The following is a 16721-nucleotide window of genomic DNA, read 5'->3' on the forward strand; positions in this document are numbered from 1 at the left end:
ATGGACCGTTTGACTGGGCCAAAGGGCAGGGGGCCGGTACGCTGGGCGTGGTGGAGAAGAACGTGGGTGCTGTCCCCGGGGCAGGGCTGAGCCCAGCACCCAGCACGGCGTGGGGCAGAGTGTGGGTGGGGCTCAGGGGGCATTGGCTGAGCTGTGCTGACCTGAATGAGCTAGCCGTCTGGGCTCCTGACCCCACCCCGCACCCGACCCAGCCACGTCCTCCTGTCCGGGCAGGAAGGGGTGCCTTCCCGGGGACCGCTCTGTGAGCAGTGATAAAATATTTATCAGAAACAGCGGCAGCTGGGCTTCCCTGCACAGGGTATGGCCAGGGGCAGCTCCCACCCCTACACCAGCAGCCTCCCTGAGTCTTGCTGAGTCACGGGGGAGCCCAGTGAGCCACCTGCCCGCGCCCTCGCTGGCCCCTCTGCCCTTTGGCCGTGTGGGTGCCTCATAATGGGTAAGCCATTCAGCTGCCCACAGGACCAGGGCATCGGGCGCAGTTAGTGCAGAGGGTTCCAGAGCCTCCCCAGCGGCCAAGGTCACAGGCAGAGGAGGCCAGCGGGCCGGGATCCCCCCCTGCACTCACCCCTGCAGGGTCCCTTCTCCTTAGTCCTCACGGCAGCCAGCAAGGTAGGTGGGTCCCCTGGCACCTCCATTCGGTGGTGGGAATACCAAGGCTCAGAGCAGGGGCCGGGGGGGTGGGTTGCAGTGGGTCAGGTCTCCAGGGGCTGGTGGCTGAGTGGGATTTTGGTCTTCGTCTGTCCGCCCGTGAGGCCAAACTGAGCTCCAGCCTGGCATCAGGGGCTGGGGTGTCTGTCCGACCTGATGCGACACGGAGCTGTGACTCTGGGTTTGCGCTTTTGATTTTCAGAGTGACAACAAAACACAGTGGCAGATGGCTCCTTCCTGCTGGCGGGTGGTGGGGGGAGAAAGAGCAAGGATTTCAGATTCTTTTGTTCACTCATTCATAAAACGTCTTCTGGGTGCACTGTCCAGAGGCCAGCGTCCTACCGTCCGTGGACCGGTGGGGGGACACTGACGCCCCGGGGACGGGGTGGGGGGCGTGGAACCGGAGAGGGCTGGCTTCAGCACCTGGGCCAGCTCTTCTGCTCACGCACCTGCTGGGTGAACCGGGCAGCTCGCTCCGCATCTCTGAGCCTCGTGCCCGCTGGCGAATTGGGGCTAAACTCTGCCTTCTCCGGTGAAGATCACGCCTGTGTCCTTGTCCTTCGTCACATGTGCACATCGGCCGGATAGGCGTTCATCGGCCTTTGGACCAGGTCTTGTTTCCAGAGAGGCCCCAGCAGGCTTTGCGGTCAGCTCTCCCGGGGAGTAACCAGAAGCTGGTGCCCGGGGGCCTGGCTGAGCCGTCTGTCCGTGGAGTTCTGAACGGAAGCTCCAGTCCTGGAGCCATGCTCGCCACCACGGCTAAAAGAGGGAGCCAGGCGACGCGTGGCCCTGGGCCGGCGTCGCCCCTCACTGCGTGCGCATGCACGCAGGTCAGATTGTATGTGGCTAGTTGCTCTCCGCCTTTCCTGGGTTCCTCTGCCCAGAACTCTTTTCCTGTCTGTCTTCACCTTCACCGAGGGCTTCTGTTGGTTCTTCAAGGCCCTCCTCCTCCAGGAAGCCTTCTAGGCTGCTCTGCATCCCCCGCCCCCCCCCCTGGGGCAAGGTGGGGTTTTAGAAACATGTGGTAAGGGACAGGAGAAAAGCTGTAAGGTGTGCTTTGTGAGGAAACTCAGTGCATTTACAGTCTGCAGACGGGGCCTCCGTTTTCCTGACCTTCAGAGACAATGGATGTTCAGCTGGACAGTCAGGATTTCTGGGGCCAGGAGAGAGACAGGCAGTGCCGGGGATGGGGGCGGCATTGCAGAACCTCAGGGGTCAGGAGAGCTGGCCTCCCGGCCAGAGTCCCTCCTCTTGGAGCCGTGCGACCCCAAGCGACTCACCCCATCTGTCAGGCCCCACGTCCATTCTGCAAACCCAGCATTTATTTGACCGAGGGAAGCAGGCAGGTGGCCGGGCGTGTTCATGGGTGTTCATTCGGTGGCTTTGCACGTGTGTTGAGAGGCACGTGTTAAACCCTGGGAGGCAAATGCCATGAAGCCGCAGCTCCTGCCTGCTGGGTCTGGCTCTCCATCAGACTGGCATGATGTAGTCTGATGAGGGAGGCTGATGGGACACAGACCCAAGGTGCAATGGAGCTATCACAGAGGGAGGCCCAGAGGACTCCCGCCTCAGCCTTGCATAGCTGGCGCCTTGCTGGAGGTGGGTTTGCCGGGGAGGCAGGTGTGCTAGGCCAGTGAGTGCTGTGTGGCTGGAGTCCCGGGGAAAGGTGATGGAGGGATGGGGAGACCCTGAAGGAGAGGGCTGGACTGGATCCTGAGTGATGGGGAGGGGTGCCCCCCACCCCAAGAGCATCACCCCCTGCACCCCCTGAGCCCTGAACGCTCCACCCACTAGGCTGCCACTGGGGGAGGCACTTTGCACGGAGGAACCCATGAGATCCTCACCCAACCTTGTGAGGCAGGCACTGCTGTGTCCCCATTTCACAGAATGGGGAAACTGAGGCCGAGTCACAGGTGTACATTGAACCCAGGTCTGTTTGTCCCCGGGGCCCAACTTGGAGCATCTTTCTCGTACCCCTTGCTTGTCCCTGAGCCTCCGGGGCCTCTGCTGTGTCATCTGCAGAGAGGGGATTAGAAAGTGACATCAGTCACCACTCATTCATAGAACAAATCTTAAAGCTCACCATGCCGACTCCTTGCTGGGACTGGTTCTGTAGTCTGTGGTCAGAGCATCACCCAGGGTGGCTGGTTAGGGGACGGGAGCCACCTTGGGGACGGAGTGAACCCACAGGTTCAAGGCCAGAGGGAACTCATTTCCAGAGGGAAATGAGTTTGATTTCACGAGGTCACCCAGAGAGAGCCCTGAGAGCAGCGGGCCCCTGCCGCCGAGGCAGGCAGGGAACGCATCTGCCCACCGAGTCACTGAGGGGGCGGGGCCAGCACAGGTGAGCGTGAAGAGAAAAGGCCTCCATGCTGACTGTCAACGTCGGAGGCCATCCCCTTGGTCTGTTGGCCCCAAGGCCAAGGAGGCCCTCCAGGAGACTGCGGGCCCTGGTGTTGGACGGTCGGGGGCTGAGAATGTCTGGAGTCAGACGACTCTTTCCTGCCTGTTTGCTAACAGGTGCCGTGGGCAGTGGGGGACAAGAGGAGAGGAGGGAGGAGGAAGAGGCCTGTCCAGGCCCCTTTCAGAGCCCACCACCCTTCCCTCCCTCCGCCAGGAGAGGGTGAGGGTCCCCTCCCCCCATTTGCAGCTGGACGGACAAGGTGGGGTGGGCCGGGCCCCCTGGATGCTGGGCTCTAGACGCTGCAGTGTGCCCAGTGAAGGCCTCCCGTTATAAAATAGGGACTCCTCCCTGCCTCCCAACATTGTGTCTCCCTCCCAGAGCAGTTATGATGGCCAGATAGACACCGAGGCTGGCCCGGGGTGAAAGACTTGGCCAAGGCCAGGCTCAGCTCCAGCACTTAGCTCAGGGCCTGGCATGCGCTAGGTTCTCAAGAGGTTGTCTCTGAATGAAAAGGAGGGAAGAGTAGACGGCTCACGGCTTTGCCCTCACGGCCCTGGGTCCTCGGTGCCGACTGAGGCTGTTAGGGGCCCGCCCACCCGGGAATGCTGTGGAGGCAGACCCCACGTGTGGTGCGTCCTACGTAGTACTTGTGGCCACAGGAGCCAGCTAAGGAAAGAGTCAGGAAGGAGCATGTCCTCGGGAGTGAGGGATCTCACTCTCAACCTCCTGGGGAATGTGCCCGTGGTGGCGGGAAGCCTGGGCAGTGCCGTCCCCCAGATGCGCTCGCACAGGCAGGGTGGTGGGGCTCGTGGAGAAGACTTTGCTGGGGGAGGTCACCCCGGGCAGGGTTTTGCAGGATGAATAGGAGTTGACCAACCAAGCCAGGCTTAGAGGAAGGTCTTTCCAGGTAGAGGGAAGGCCAGGTATGTGCACGGGAACTGCGCCCGGCCTCCAAGGACAGCGCCTTTCATCAGAATGTTGACCTTGACTTTCATTTGTTCAGGAGGCTCCTGACCCCCCCTTTTCCTCTCCTCGCAGATATCGCCAGAGCTGACAGCCTGGGGGTACCTGCAAGGGGCTGGGAGCTTACAACCCCACCCTCTTGTCTCATCCCTGTGGTCCGAGGGGCCCCGAGACCCCTTCCTGTTACCTGTCCCCCGGTCTGGGGAAATCGTTGAGGTTGAAGGTGCCCCAAGGTCCCCGGGCAGCCTCAGTTCCTGGGTACAGATATCTCACCTCCGTCCCCACGTTATCTGCCACCCATACTGGGAACCACAGAGAAAGAGCCAAAGCCCTGGTTATGCAAAACCGGAAACCACCAAGACCGGAACGAGGGCCCCCTTGGGGACCAGGCAGGGTGACTGGGCAGAGCCGTCCTCCCATGCCCAGCACCCAGAGGAGGAGAGCCCGCGAGAGAGCAGGTGGGGAGGGGGCTCCTGCCGTTCCCTGGTTTCCTGTCTTACGGATCAAGAGACTGAGGCTCAAAGGACAGCAGATGAGCAGCGGGAGACCAGGGCTGGGTTGACTACATCAGTGCCCTTGGGTCCCCAGAGGGCCTGGGTCTGAGGCCAGCCGTGAGACCTGCCCACGGACAAGGGGTTCCCAAATTGACACAGGTCCAGGAGGGCCTGGGTCAGAGGGGCAGGCTGGGGACAGGGCCTGGGGCTTTTCAGCTAGGCGAGCCATGTGGGCCCCCCACCCCAGTGCTCACAGAGCCCGAGCTGTGGGCCTGGCCTCATCTCAGCATCGCGGTGGGAGGGGATGCCCAAAGGTCACATCCGTGACCCTTTCCGCCATTTCTGGTCCTGGCATCACCCCCACGTGACATGCGCACGTTTTCAGGGCTGGTGATGGTGGAACCAGAGCCTGGGGGCTGGCTGGGCCTGCAGGGCAGGGAGCGGAGGGGAGCAGAGCTAACCCACGAACTCCAGAGTTCTGAACCCCAGGTGGCGCCCGTCCTGAAACCTTCACGCACCCCAAGGCCGGCAGCATGGCGCCCACTCTCCCCCCCAGCATCCAGACTGCCCGTCTGGTCTGGTCGCGTCCCTTTTCACCACACTGCATCCCTTGGAACGCCCTTCACCCTCCCCTGGCTTCAGGGGCCCCTGAAGGCCTTCAGGAGGCCCCTAGGGTCACCTTCCCCCCCCCCACAGCCTCTCAGGGGGAGCTGCTGGGAGATTACGTCGGGCGGGGGGAGCTGCTGAGCACAAGGCCGGCCCCTACTGATGGTGTGGCCCACCAATCGCCCCACCGCTGGGCAAGCTCCCCCTTCCAGGCCTGTTTAAAATGTCACAGCTGCTGAGGGCTCTTCAGGACCCCCCCGGGGCAATCACCGTCCTCCACCCACTGCCTCCGGCACCCGGGGCTGGCCAGTGCCCCGTGCCCTGCAGCCTGCTCCCCGGAAAACCGGGCGGGAATTCTTACTGGTAGGGCGGCCCCGCGAGGGAGGGAGGTGGGTGCCGGGCCACCCGGTGGGACCTCAGCAAGTCCTCCTCCGTTTCCCCACACGTCAGGACAGTCCTGCTGGTGGGTGGCCCGTGTGTCCCACCCCTGCCTGAGGCCTCGGTCTCCCCACCTGTAAAATGGAGCCCTTGCGCATGGCTTCCTGTGGGAAACGGAGGAGCGAGGGGGGCCTGGGAGGCGATGTTGGAACCGGGCGGCCCGGCGTCCTTCCCTGGGAAGCCTGACTCTGGTTTCTTCCTGCTTCTATGGTGTTGAAAGGGCCTTTCTTGTAGGAAAGGAGGACCAGGTGGTTTTGGCTAAATGCCTTTCTTAGACACCAGTTAAAGCGCGTCAACGGACAAGGGGAGTGTGGGAGCCCTAGACGGGTGTGTGAGGAGGGGAGCACGAAGGAGAGCTGAGGGGCTCAGGGACCTCAGGGGACCGTGGGAGAAGGTCCCTTCCCTCCAGACTCCTCTGGAAGTGGTTAGCTTCCCCAACCTGCCCCCTCCAGCCCCAGGAAGGGGCCCCCCTGCTGCGGGGGCCACCTGGGGAAGTGGCCTGCCGCTCTCCCTGACTCCCTGTGTGCCCCCGGGGGAACATGGCCTCGACAGGAACAGCTTCCTCAGCCCGTCTGTAAGGCAGGAATGCTGATACCTGCGGAGAGTGGATGGCAGTGATGTGATTGTATGCGCCTCTCCCTTGGGCGAGCCTGGCTCTATGAAAAATGCTCCTAAGGTGATACGTGCCATAGTGTTGTTCTAGAATCATCATCCAGACGCACCCAGATTTAAAAAAAAAAAACCAAAAAACCTGCCAGGAGGTCCGGTGTACCTGTGAGATATGGAGTGATGTTGGACTCGAGCGAACCCTTAAGATGAGAGCACAGGTTTTCCTGGTAATGAGACCCAAGGGATGACCTTCTAGGAGCCCTCATACAGGGGTCCCCGTGTGACGAGCAGAGCAGCATCCTCGGTGTTCCTGTGGACGGGCTGGGCTTAATCCGAGGACGCGGCATCTGGAACCGGGTCCTCAGGCTCTGCTAACTGCAGGGGAGAGGGAAGAGGGCATCCTCAGGAGGTTTGCTGGAGACCCAATGAGGTCCCGTCACCTTGAGATGGCCGAAGCCTCCCGCGTCATCTACAGAAGGCACAAGGGTTTCACCTTAGTCTGTAACAGAGGCCTGCGTAGTTTCGTACGCAAACAATGCTCTCCCTCCTCCAAATGTTCGGGTACCGCGGATGCTCCGTTCCCGTGGGCCATGCTCATCCCTCACCTTCACCTTTCAGAGAACCCCTCACCCCGGCCAAAGGCAAAAGGAGTTTTGCAGACAGTCTCGGGGGGGTCACAGAACCTGAAAACCCCAGGGACTCCGGGACCCCAGCTCAGCAGGCTCCCCGGGCCCTGGAGTCGGCTGGGACCTTTCCGCAGACTGCGGTCCGTCGAGGAAGGACGGCGGGGGAGTCGACAGTGAGACTGCGTGGTCCTGTCCCCTCACGCACCTAGGGGGGTGCCCAGGAAGCTGGGACCACTGAGCCCCGTCCCCTGCCCGGGACGCCGGCTTCCTAGAAGGCAGCTGGCTCTGATAACAGCTTGTTCCGGTCTTGCTTTCTCGTATCCCTTTGACTACGCTGAGCAAATGCACGGGACTTGGCTCTTTCCAAGAGTTTCTTGGCTCAAGCTCTCGGGAGTTCGGTCATGTGTGCTGTCCTTCCCTCCTGGTGGCCTGTTTCCTTGTGCACCGTGTCATTGAGGTCTTGAGTGTATTTCCAGCCGGGAGTTACCTGTGGACACCTGGCCTGGCTTGGGGGGGCCTGCCCCTCCAGGATACCTTTAAGACGGCTCTGGCGGGTAGCCCCCGGCTGTCACCAGCCCCGTCAAACCTCATCCAGATGCAGGGCCATAGATTCTAGGAGACTCTCATGCTTTTTCTTTTCTCCCTTGAGCTCAGGGGGACACACACAGGTTTTCTTTGTCATCCCTCTTTCTCAGGGATCTTTTTCCCCGGCTACCCATTTATTAGGGGCGTGGCCCCTGGCTTTGTGTGAAGAGGTCAGTTACCTCCGCCATCAGCCTGCTTGCTCAGTGTCTCCCCTCTCCTGACTGCTGGCTTTACCCTCTGTCTCAACGCCCTCTCCCTGCCACACAGGCCTCTTCCTGTGACTCAACCATCTTGCTGATTAGAGCGCAAACGAGCGACGAATACAGACCCGGGAGCCAGACTACCCGGGGCTTGGATCCCCGCTCTGCCAGCACGGGAAGGGCTCAGTTTCCTCATCTGTGAAATGGGGACAGCCCTGACTGAGGTTGTGGCCAGTGCTAGACGGCCCGATGCATTGAGGCACTGAGAATGTCCCTCCCCGTTGAATCACTGCGTCTTTCAAGCACTATTCTGGCCTTCAGGAGAATCAATAATTAAATACGATAGAAGTGAGGTGATAAGGCTATCTTAGTGATAATATTAGTATCATCATTCTGGGTCCTGGTGATGCACCTCACTTTCTTACCAGCTCAGTTACCCATCTAGAAAATGCGTGTAGGGGTGCCCGGGTGGCTCTGTCGGTTGAGCGTCCGACTGCGGCTCAGGTCACGATCTCGCGGTCCGTGAGTTCGAGCCCCGCGTCCGGCTCTGGGCTGACGGCTCAGAGCCTGGAGCCTGCTTCCGATTCTGGGTCTCCCTCTCTCTCTGCCCCTCCCCTGTTCACACTCTGACTCTCAAAAATGAATAAATGTTAAAAAAATAAATAAAAAGAAGACGTGTGTAATTTTGTTATGCAGCGTTCCTAGCAGCTGTGGAGGGAGAGAGCTCTCAGGTTGTGGCCATTCCTTGAATTGTCCAGCCTCTCGGCCTTTAAGTGGTCAACGCAAAATAATCGTAATGCCCCCCCAGGGATTACTGCTTCTTGCCAAGCACTTTCCAGAGCCTGTCTCCGAGGCTCCTGCTACGTTGTAGGCCATCTCTGGAGTCCGGTGCGAGTCCTGTGGCCCTTAGCGGGCACCCTCAGGGCCAGATGTGACTTGTGATTCCCTCTCAACCCGATGATGCCCTGCTGGAGGCACCAGGGCGGCATCCCGGGGACCGTTTCCGCACCAGATCTATACCGAGTGGGGTAGACCAGGGCTCTGAATAGCCTCACGCCGCGGTGGATCAGATTCCACGGCCAGACGGGCCCTAAAAAAGCTGAGTTTGGCCGAGCTTATGTGTTTCCTAGTTGTGGACAGAGGCGTTCAGTGGGGAAGAGAAATTAGACTCAACTCCCCGGCCGACAAGGATGAGTGGGGATTTATAGGCGAGGAGCAGGGCCGGGGGCAGTCGGGGGGGAAGGTACTCGGGGAGGAAGCATGTGGGATAAGGGACACTCTCGGTGACCTGCTGAAGGGAATTCTCGCTGAAGGCAGGCCACGGCGTATAAGACATGGGGGGAGGGGGGGAGTTGGACGAAACTGACCTAGCAGGATTTTTGCTCACACTGGATCCTGCAAGGACAAGACGAGACAGAGAGAGAGAGAGACAGAGAGAGAGAGAGAGGAGAAGCCCAAGGAAGGGCCTCGTCCAGCAGAGGGCTCAAAGAGCCCGAACAAAGTCAGGTCAAGAAAGTCCTTGTCTGTCTACCAGGCACATAGCTCGCACCTCTACCCTCTGCAGGCCGCCCCCTCGGCCTCAGCCAACGCCCAGTGGGCTAGAGGAGGCCGGCCCTGTCCCGAGATCCGAACGCGAGGCAGAGGGAGGACGGCCAGTACTGACGAGCCCCTGCCGTGCGCCTGGCCCGCTTCGCGTCTCTGGACATGTTTTTTCAGCCTTGAGATCTCCCAGGGAGGAAGGTGTTATTATGGTTGTCATTTTACAGACGAGGAAACTGAGGCCCAGGGAAACGGAAGCAGTCAGCCCGAGGTGGTGAAGCCACAACCCAGCCCAGGCAGTCTTCTGGCTCCGCAGCCGATGCCTTGAATCAAGACACCCTACAGCATCCACATCGGCAGCAGCAGCATTATTGCGATTACGATCGCTGAAGAAGGAGTTAGTTGGAGGAAAGGGAGGAAGGCCACCCCGGGGGGGGGAAGGGCAGCGCCTGGCTGAAGTCCCAGGGGCTGGAAGCAGGTAGAAAGTCTGGAGAATAAGCAGTCACTTTGTCTTCTGGTTGGAGGTTGGTGGCAGAAAGGGGCCTGGAGGGACTCCGTGGGGCACGAAGCAGAAACGGAAGGAACGAAAGTCTGTGCCCAGATTGTGGAGGGTCCTGGACTCTGAGCCTGGATATTTGGAAATCTTGCAGGCAGAGGGCTTCGTCTGAAGTCTCCAAGCTGGAGGGGCAGATCGCCTCTGGGGAGCGAGGGGGTGTGCTGGCAGTAAGCTGGGTTCTGGAAGGCTCTGCGTCCGTGTCTGGGGGCAGGCGGGGGGGGGGGGGGAGTCCTGAGCCTACAGGGGCTCGAGGGCCCAGAGGGGTGGCAAGCCGTGGGCGCGGGCATGGGACCTGTGCTTGACGGCCTGGCAGGGGCTGGGAAGATGGCAGGGGAGCTGTGCCTGTCCAGACTTCAGGTGCGGAAGGTCCTGGCCTCCAGGCGGATGAATTCCGTCCACGGTCCACCACTGCGGGAAGCCAGGGACTGGAAAGGCACCCCAGTGTCCACGCTGGCCCTGCCCCTCGCCAGCCTGTGACCCTGCGGGTGACATCAGGCTCTGGGACGTCAGGGTCCACCTGCAGGGGTGAGGCTGCCCCTCGAGCAGGGTTACGGTGGGGATACGTGGGCCGGGCCCACCCTCCAGTGAATCTCAGCTGTACTTTCTCCTGCCTTAAATCTGTCCCTGGGACGCCTGGCGGGGGGGCTCCGTCGGTTAAGCGGCCACCTCTTGATATCATCGGCTCAGGTCATGATCTCACGGTTTGTGGGTTCGAGCCCCACGTCGGGCTCTGTGCTGACAGTGTGGAGCCTGCTTGGGATTCTCTCTCTCTCCCTGTCTCTGCCCCTCCCCCACGTCCTCTCTTTCTCCCTCTCTCTCTCAATAAATAAATAAATAAACTTTAAAAAAGAAAACAGTCCATCCCTTCGTGGGCTTTTTGAACCGCATTCTTACAGGAGCGGGGAAATGGCGCATGGAACGCCATCCTGGGTGGTCGCCCCCTTCCTCCGAGGGCGGAGCCCTGGACTTGGCAGAGTCCAGACGGCCCAATGTCATCTTCTCACGGGGCTCTTTGGGCTTTATTGACAAAGTCAAGAATGCAGGCCAAGTTCGGATGCCACCGTTTTCTACATACCCTGCTGGATCTGAATTCCCGCCTGGGACTAGTAACTCCCAGGGCCTTGGGAGCTGCCTGGAAGGGTAACGAAGGGTAACGAGGCAGCGGTGAGTGCAAAAACACGTCCCGAGGACCCCCCAGTCCCGCACCACGCCTGCCCGTCCTCTCAGGCTGCTCCTCCCGGGTCTTTTCGTTACCAGCGTGAGTTCTGATGTCCCGAGAAGCTGTTCTTCCCGAGGATTCTGCTAAGACAAGGCCGCTAGCCAAGGCAGCGGGGGTGGGGGTGCCTTAGGGAGAAATAAAGCCGGAAGTCAATGGGGCGCCTGGGTAGCGCCGTCGGTTAAGCGTCCGACTTCAGCCAGGTCACGATCTCGCGGTCCGGGAGTTCGAGCCCCGCGTCGGGCTCTGGGCTGATGGCTCAGAGCCTGGAGCCTGTTTCCGATTCTGTGTCTCCCTCTCTCTCTGCCCCTCCCCCGTTCATGCTCTGTCTCGCTCTGTCCCAAAAATAAATAAACGTTGGAAAAAAAAAAATTAAAAAAGAAAAAAAAAAAGCCGGAAGTCAAGCCCCGTCCCATCCAGCTCTGTCCTGCGGGGCCTCAGTCTACACATCTGCGTAGTGGGGATGATCACGGGGCCTGACCTCCGGAGTTGCTACAGACGTTCGGGTCGGGAAATGTCCGCGGAGCAGCCAGCAGTGAGTCCATGGGGCATGCCGTTAGCGTTCGGGGCCGGAGTGCGGTGCTTTGGGCAGAAGTTACCGCTCGCCACCCCATCTCCTGGGGTTTGCGTGTTCCTGCTGGAAAAAAGCAGGGGCAGGGGAACGAAGGGGTCTCCGGTGTGCTGGCGCTGGGGCCCGACCTTTCCACGCGCGGACGCGGGGTTCCCGGACGTGAGGTCAAAGCCAGGGCCCCGGGGGCAGGCGATGCAGTAGCGTCCTCGGTCTGCCTTCCCGAATGACCGCAAAGCGGAGGGCTCGCGTCGGAAGCGTACTCTCTCGCGGTTCTAGGGGCCAGAAGTCTGAAATCAAGGTGTCAGCATGGGCTCAGCGTCCTTCCTTGTCCCTTCTCGGCTCTCTTTGGCTTGTGGCCACATCCCTCCAGTCCGCCTGTCTTCCCGTGGCCGTCCTCCCTCTGTGGCCATCTCGTGTCCTTCTCATAAGGACACTCGTCACGGGACGTAGGGTGGGGTCCGCCCTCCTCCAGTATGACCCTGCCTCAACTTGGTCACATCTGCAAAGACCCTGTGTCCACACGAGTTCACGTTCACAGGTGCCAGGACTTAGGAACTGCATCGTGTCTTTCTGGGGGACACAACTGTACCCACGACAGGAGAGCAGTCTGGAAACCGTCCCCAGGACTCAGCCCAGCAGGCAGATTGCTCTGTCTGTACCCGAGTCAAGTCTGCGGCGCTGGATGGGGCCGTCGGGGTCCTTCTCCTTGGAGGAGGCTGGGAGGGGCGGGCACCTGGGTGGCGGTGGCTCGCCTCCCCCCACCCTGCAGGCTGCCGACGTAGCCTCTAGACGTGACGGTGACTACGTGCACACGAAACAGCAGCAGCTGCTCTTCATTCCAGGCCTGCTCTGTGCTGGGCCCGCTGCCTCGTTCGCGAAGGTCATCAATGCGCTGACGTGGCGTGCGGGCAGCCTGCGTTGGAGTCCTGGCCTGGCTGCGTGACCTTGGACCGGTCACTTAACCTTCCGGGGCCCCGGCTGGCTCCCCTATAGACTGGGATGACGTGGGTGGCTGCCTCCGTCTAACATTGCTGGGGAAGTCGGGGATGAGCACCACGACGTGCCCGGCCCGTAGCGAGTGCTCCGAAAGCATCGTCCGCGGTCACTGCTCTCACCGTACCCTCACGCTCACGCTGGGAGGTGCGTGGTTTTACCCCCCCCCCCCCTTTCTGTGTTCATCCGAGGAGACGAGGCTCCAGGAGGTTGAGAGGCTGGCAGAGGAGGTGGCCCGGCAGGGAGCCGCCCCGGTTTTGGGGGGGACTGTGCAACCTACCAGCTCCACTGTACCACACTTCTGCTCTGCCTTTACGCTCACCGCGCCCCGGGCACCTATTTATAGACCAGGACGAGGGTTATACAACGCCTTCCCCGGGAAGGGTCCGGGGAACTGGTTGTTCAAGACCTCGTTCGCCGATGGGAACGTGAGGTTTGGAGAGAGAGTCCCGCGAATGGGTTTAGGGGCTCGTGGTGTTGGAGACAGGGGGCCTCTGCTGATCGGACCCCCCCTCACCCGCCTCTAGAACAGGATCCAGAGCAAGAGGAGGGGGAGTGTTCTGAGAGCAGAGGGCAGAGACCGCCAGCTTGGGGAAGAGCCCCAGATGGGGTCCTGGTGGCGTGGGATGGGGGGCTGGGGGCCCAGTGGGTAGAGAGTGGACTTGAGGGGCACACGAAGATGTTAGGAGACGTCAGACAGGACGGGAGCTCCCCCCATGATGGCAGAGACCGCGTCTTTCTTGTCCCCTGCTGTATTCGCCTCGAACGGGGGCTGGCATGTAGTAGGTGTTCAATAAATGCATCTGCAGTGTTTATTAAAGCACTGGGGAGGTGGGTTTTGTCTCTCCAGTAGCACCGCATCCCAGCTCCAACCCTTCCCAGCCGACAACCCCTGAGCAGGCAACTTAACCCCACTCGGCCTCAGTGTCCACATCTGTGAAACGGGAGTAATAATAGTCGAGCGCTGCTCTAAGGCCACCAGAGGGACATTTCCTCTGGAGTGGCTTGAGGGCAGGACCCACGCACCCCGGGCTTGGCAAGCGGGAACCCCCGTGAGCCCCCCCCCCCCCACTCATGAAAGATAACACGTGTCGCTCCTGACCGGCCCGACGCCCATCCCGCCCTGGAGGACGGCCTGCCGTCCGGCCTCGGGAGGGTCACTGAGAACGGCGCGTTGCAAAGCCGTCAGAGACGACCAACCTGGCGGCCCTGACTCGGGAGTCTTTGTGCCGTGCGGCCATAACCGACCCGTGGTGACAGCTGAATTGTCTCATCCCACCTCACCCCCTCGTGGGGCAGGCGTGTCACCATCCCTGTCCGTCCCCGAGAAGGGAGGGATGAGCCGGCACTCCTCCCGCGGCTCCCGGTGCCCAAGACCCCAGGGTGCTGGACAGACTTTCCCAGCCAGCTTTGGAGAGCACCAGCCTTCGCCACCGGGGGGCAGAAGCACCCCCGCTCAGAGCAGGCAGTGCCTGGGAGTGGGCAAGGCGCAGGCCAGCTGAGGACAGCTTCGGTGACGGTGACAGTGACGGGGCTGGCGGCCGTCCACCCCCTCACCCCCAAGCTGGCCCGGCTCCAGCTTCCGCTCGGCCACTCGCTGACTGTGACTTTGGGCACGGGCCTCCCCCCACCCCCACTCTCCAGCCTGGATGAGCCTGGACGCCGTGGTACAGCCACGGTGACGGTCCCCGTGCCCTGCTTCTCTGCCCATCCCTGGGCCCCCTTCCGACCCGGCCCCTTCGGGACGGGCTGAGTCCCCACTTCGGGTTGGCGTACAGGAACAGGCTGGTGCCCCGGACCTCCAGAACTCTCCCTGGTGGACTCGAAGTCTGGAGGCCTGGCTTCTAGAGCCGCACTGACTTCCCGCAGTCCATTCTGGGTGTCAGACTGTCCATCTGTGCATGAGCGGCTGAGCCAGGCTCAGGGGTGTGCAGAGCCCAGGGCACACGAGCGTCCTCTCAGATGCTCATTAGTAAGCCCCAGGCCCTGCCCCCAAAGATCCTAACATGAAAAGTTTCAATGCCACGAGCCCGGCTGCAGGTGCCAGGCCCGTCCTGAAGGTCACTGCCGGTCCCAGTGCTTTGCCTGTGATGACAAAACCTCTGGGCCAGCCCCTCAGCACCGTCATACCTCAGGGATCAGAGACACCCGGGTCACCATCTCCGGCCACGTCCACAGGGAGCACGGGACCTCTAAAGGGCTTTATGGGTTCTGGTTTCCCCTGTCCCTCAAACTCACCAGTGGAGGCTTGGGGAAAGGGAGTGGCGGAGGACAGGGCCCCTAATCCTCATCCATGTTACAGATGGGCAAACTGAGGCCCTAGAAATCACCGGACTTGGTGGAGGGCTGGTGGCCCGCAGTTCTGGCCGCTCCCTCCCAAGTCCTGGGATCCCTCCTAGTGACCAGTGCCTTGTACCAACTCCCAATACCCACTCGACTAGCAGGTGGGAGTGTGGAACGAAACTCGGGTCCCGGGGAAGGAGAGGGCGCGTTTGGGGCCATCTGGCCTGGCATGGATCCAGAGCGAGGTTACTCTGGCAGCTCTGGGGACGCGTGATTGGGGCCCCAGTCTCCCAATCTCTTTGATGGAGAACTCTTCCCTTCCCTGCGTCTCGCCACTGATGGGCCCTGCCCAGGGCCACCCCTGCAATACAGTGGCTCAGTCCCCGACCGCTTTTCAGGCCTAGAAGACCCCATAAGTGAGCAGAGGGCCTGGTGGGCGCCCAGAACCCCTTCGCCCGCCCGCGGGGCCAGCTCTCAGCGCGAGCTATCACGTGGGGCCTCAGGCCCAGGAGGCCTGGTCATCTGATGCTTCCCAGGAAGCCAGAAATCAGGGTTTCTATGTCAATCTCTCCATTGTGAAACCTTGGCTGCATTCAGTTTTGTTTTTTGTTTCTCTTGCCCACACCGCAGGCTGCACAGAACACACTCAGGGGCTTGACTTGTTTCTTGGCCACCGAGCAACCCCCCTCTCTGGGGGGGTTGTGATGGCCTCGTCTGCTCCTGGCCTGTGCCTCAGGTCCCAGCCCTGGGGGCTGGCTGCTCCCCCTCGGAGCCCCAGCCCCACCCCCCATATCCTGGGGGTAAGTCACCTGCCAGGACACCAAGGCAGCCACACCTTCCCCTGACTCGTCACCACACCCTTGCTCCCGGCTATTGGGTGTAGACAGATTTTACAAAGGTCTGCAGCGTGTCGGGGGCTGGTACAGCCACAGCTAATTCCTGAACACGGGCTGTGGGACTACTGATGGCTTTCAAGGGCCATCCCCGGGGTTTCTGGCTGGCCACTTCTCCCAGAGCCCTGCTCTCCACCGCCGCTCCCGAGACCCCCTCCCGGCCGGCCCCTCCTCTTCTCCCCTCCTCCTGCCTCCCACACGCGCTGCCCTTACCCATATGTCACCCACTGCCCCTTTAATTTCTCATCCAGAAGGGCCCGCCTCCCTCCCACCTTCAGCCTGCCAGCGCGAGTCAGGGTTCTTCTCCACTGGTAGTTACTCCATTCAACCAAATACATCCTGCATCCCTACTGTGCGCTGGGCTTGGGAATGTAGTGCTGAGCCAGGTGTTACAGTCCCTGCCCTCCTGGCTCCAGGCAACAGGATGGAAAAGTCACCAAATGACCGGAGGGCAACCCCAGAGCCTAACCCGGGGTGAAGGCAGCTGGAGAAGGGAGTGGGGGGGGGGGATGGCTGGCACTGGAAGACGAGTCTGCTTCCTGGCCTGGGGAGGTAGCGGAGGGGGTTGAGGGAGCCTACAGGGTCCACAGGTGTTTCTAAAGGGGTGAGAGACCATGTGACTGGGTACAGGGGAGGAAGGGGCAAGCTCAGTCCCTCCTGGCCTGTCACTTCTCACCAGGTCATTCAGGTCTCAGCCTGGGGTGGTGAGCACTGCAGGGGTCCACGGTCTCCAGTCTCCACTGCATGGATCTTGAGCTCAGGGCCAGGGAGTCTGTCGGTCATGACTCTGCCTCCCTAGGATGAGGGTAATGTCTGGCAAATAGCAGGTACTCAGGAAAGGCCGACTGATTTTAACTGGGCAATGTACCCTTGCGAGGTTCTCCCACACTTCACACGGGGCTTTCTTGGCCCTTGAAACCACTGCTTGGCCTGACCTTGGCACACCATCCGGCCTGGGTCATCTGGGTCATTTGGCAGAAAGAGCCCCAGCTTTGGGGGCTGAGCCAGGCCCTGTCACTGCCTCCTGCAGGCTGATTCCTGTCCCTACACTGCATCAGACTGAATTGGCTGGCCCC

At 61.1% G+C, this 16721-nt stretch overlaps 1 protein-coding gene across 1 annotated transcript in view; it reads left to right on the top strand.

Moving 5' to 3' along the window:
- Positions 1-284: 284 nt before the first annotated feature.
- Positions 285-16721, top strand: part of PRR5 (proline rich 5) — a 45306-nt gene continuing 28869 nt past the window's right edge. The window contains exon 1 of the mRNA XM_043562871.1: positions 285-630. The gene's annotated coding sequence lies outside the window, so the exon portion shown is untranslated. The remainder of the gene's footprint in view (positions 631-16721) is intronic.

Source organism: Prionailurus bengalensis, chromosome B4, assembly GCF_016509475.1.
Source record: "Prionailurus bengalensis isolate Pbe53 chromosome B4, Fcat_Pben_1.1_paternal_pri, whole genome shotgun sequence".
In the NCBI taxonomy this organism is placed as follows: Eukaryota; Metazoa; Chordata; class Mammalia; order Carnivora; family Felidae; genus Prionailurus; species Prionailurus bengalensis.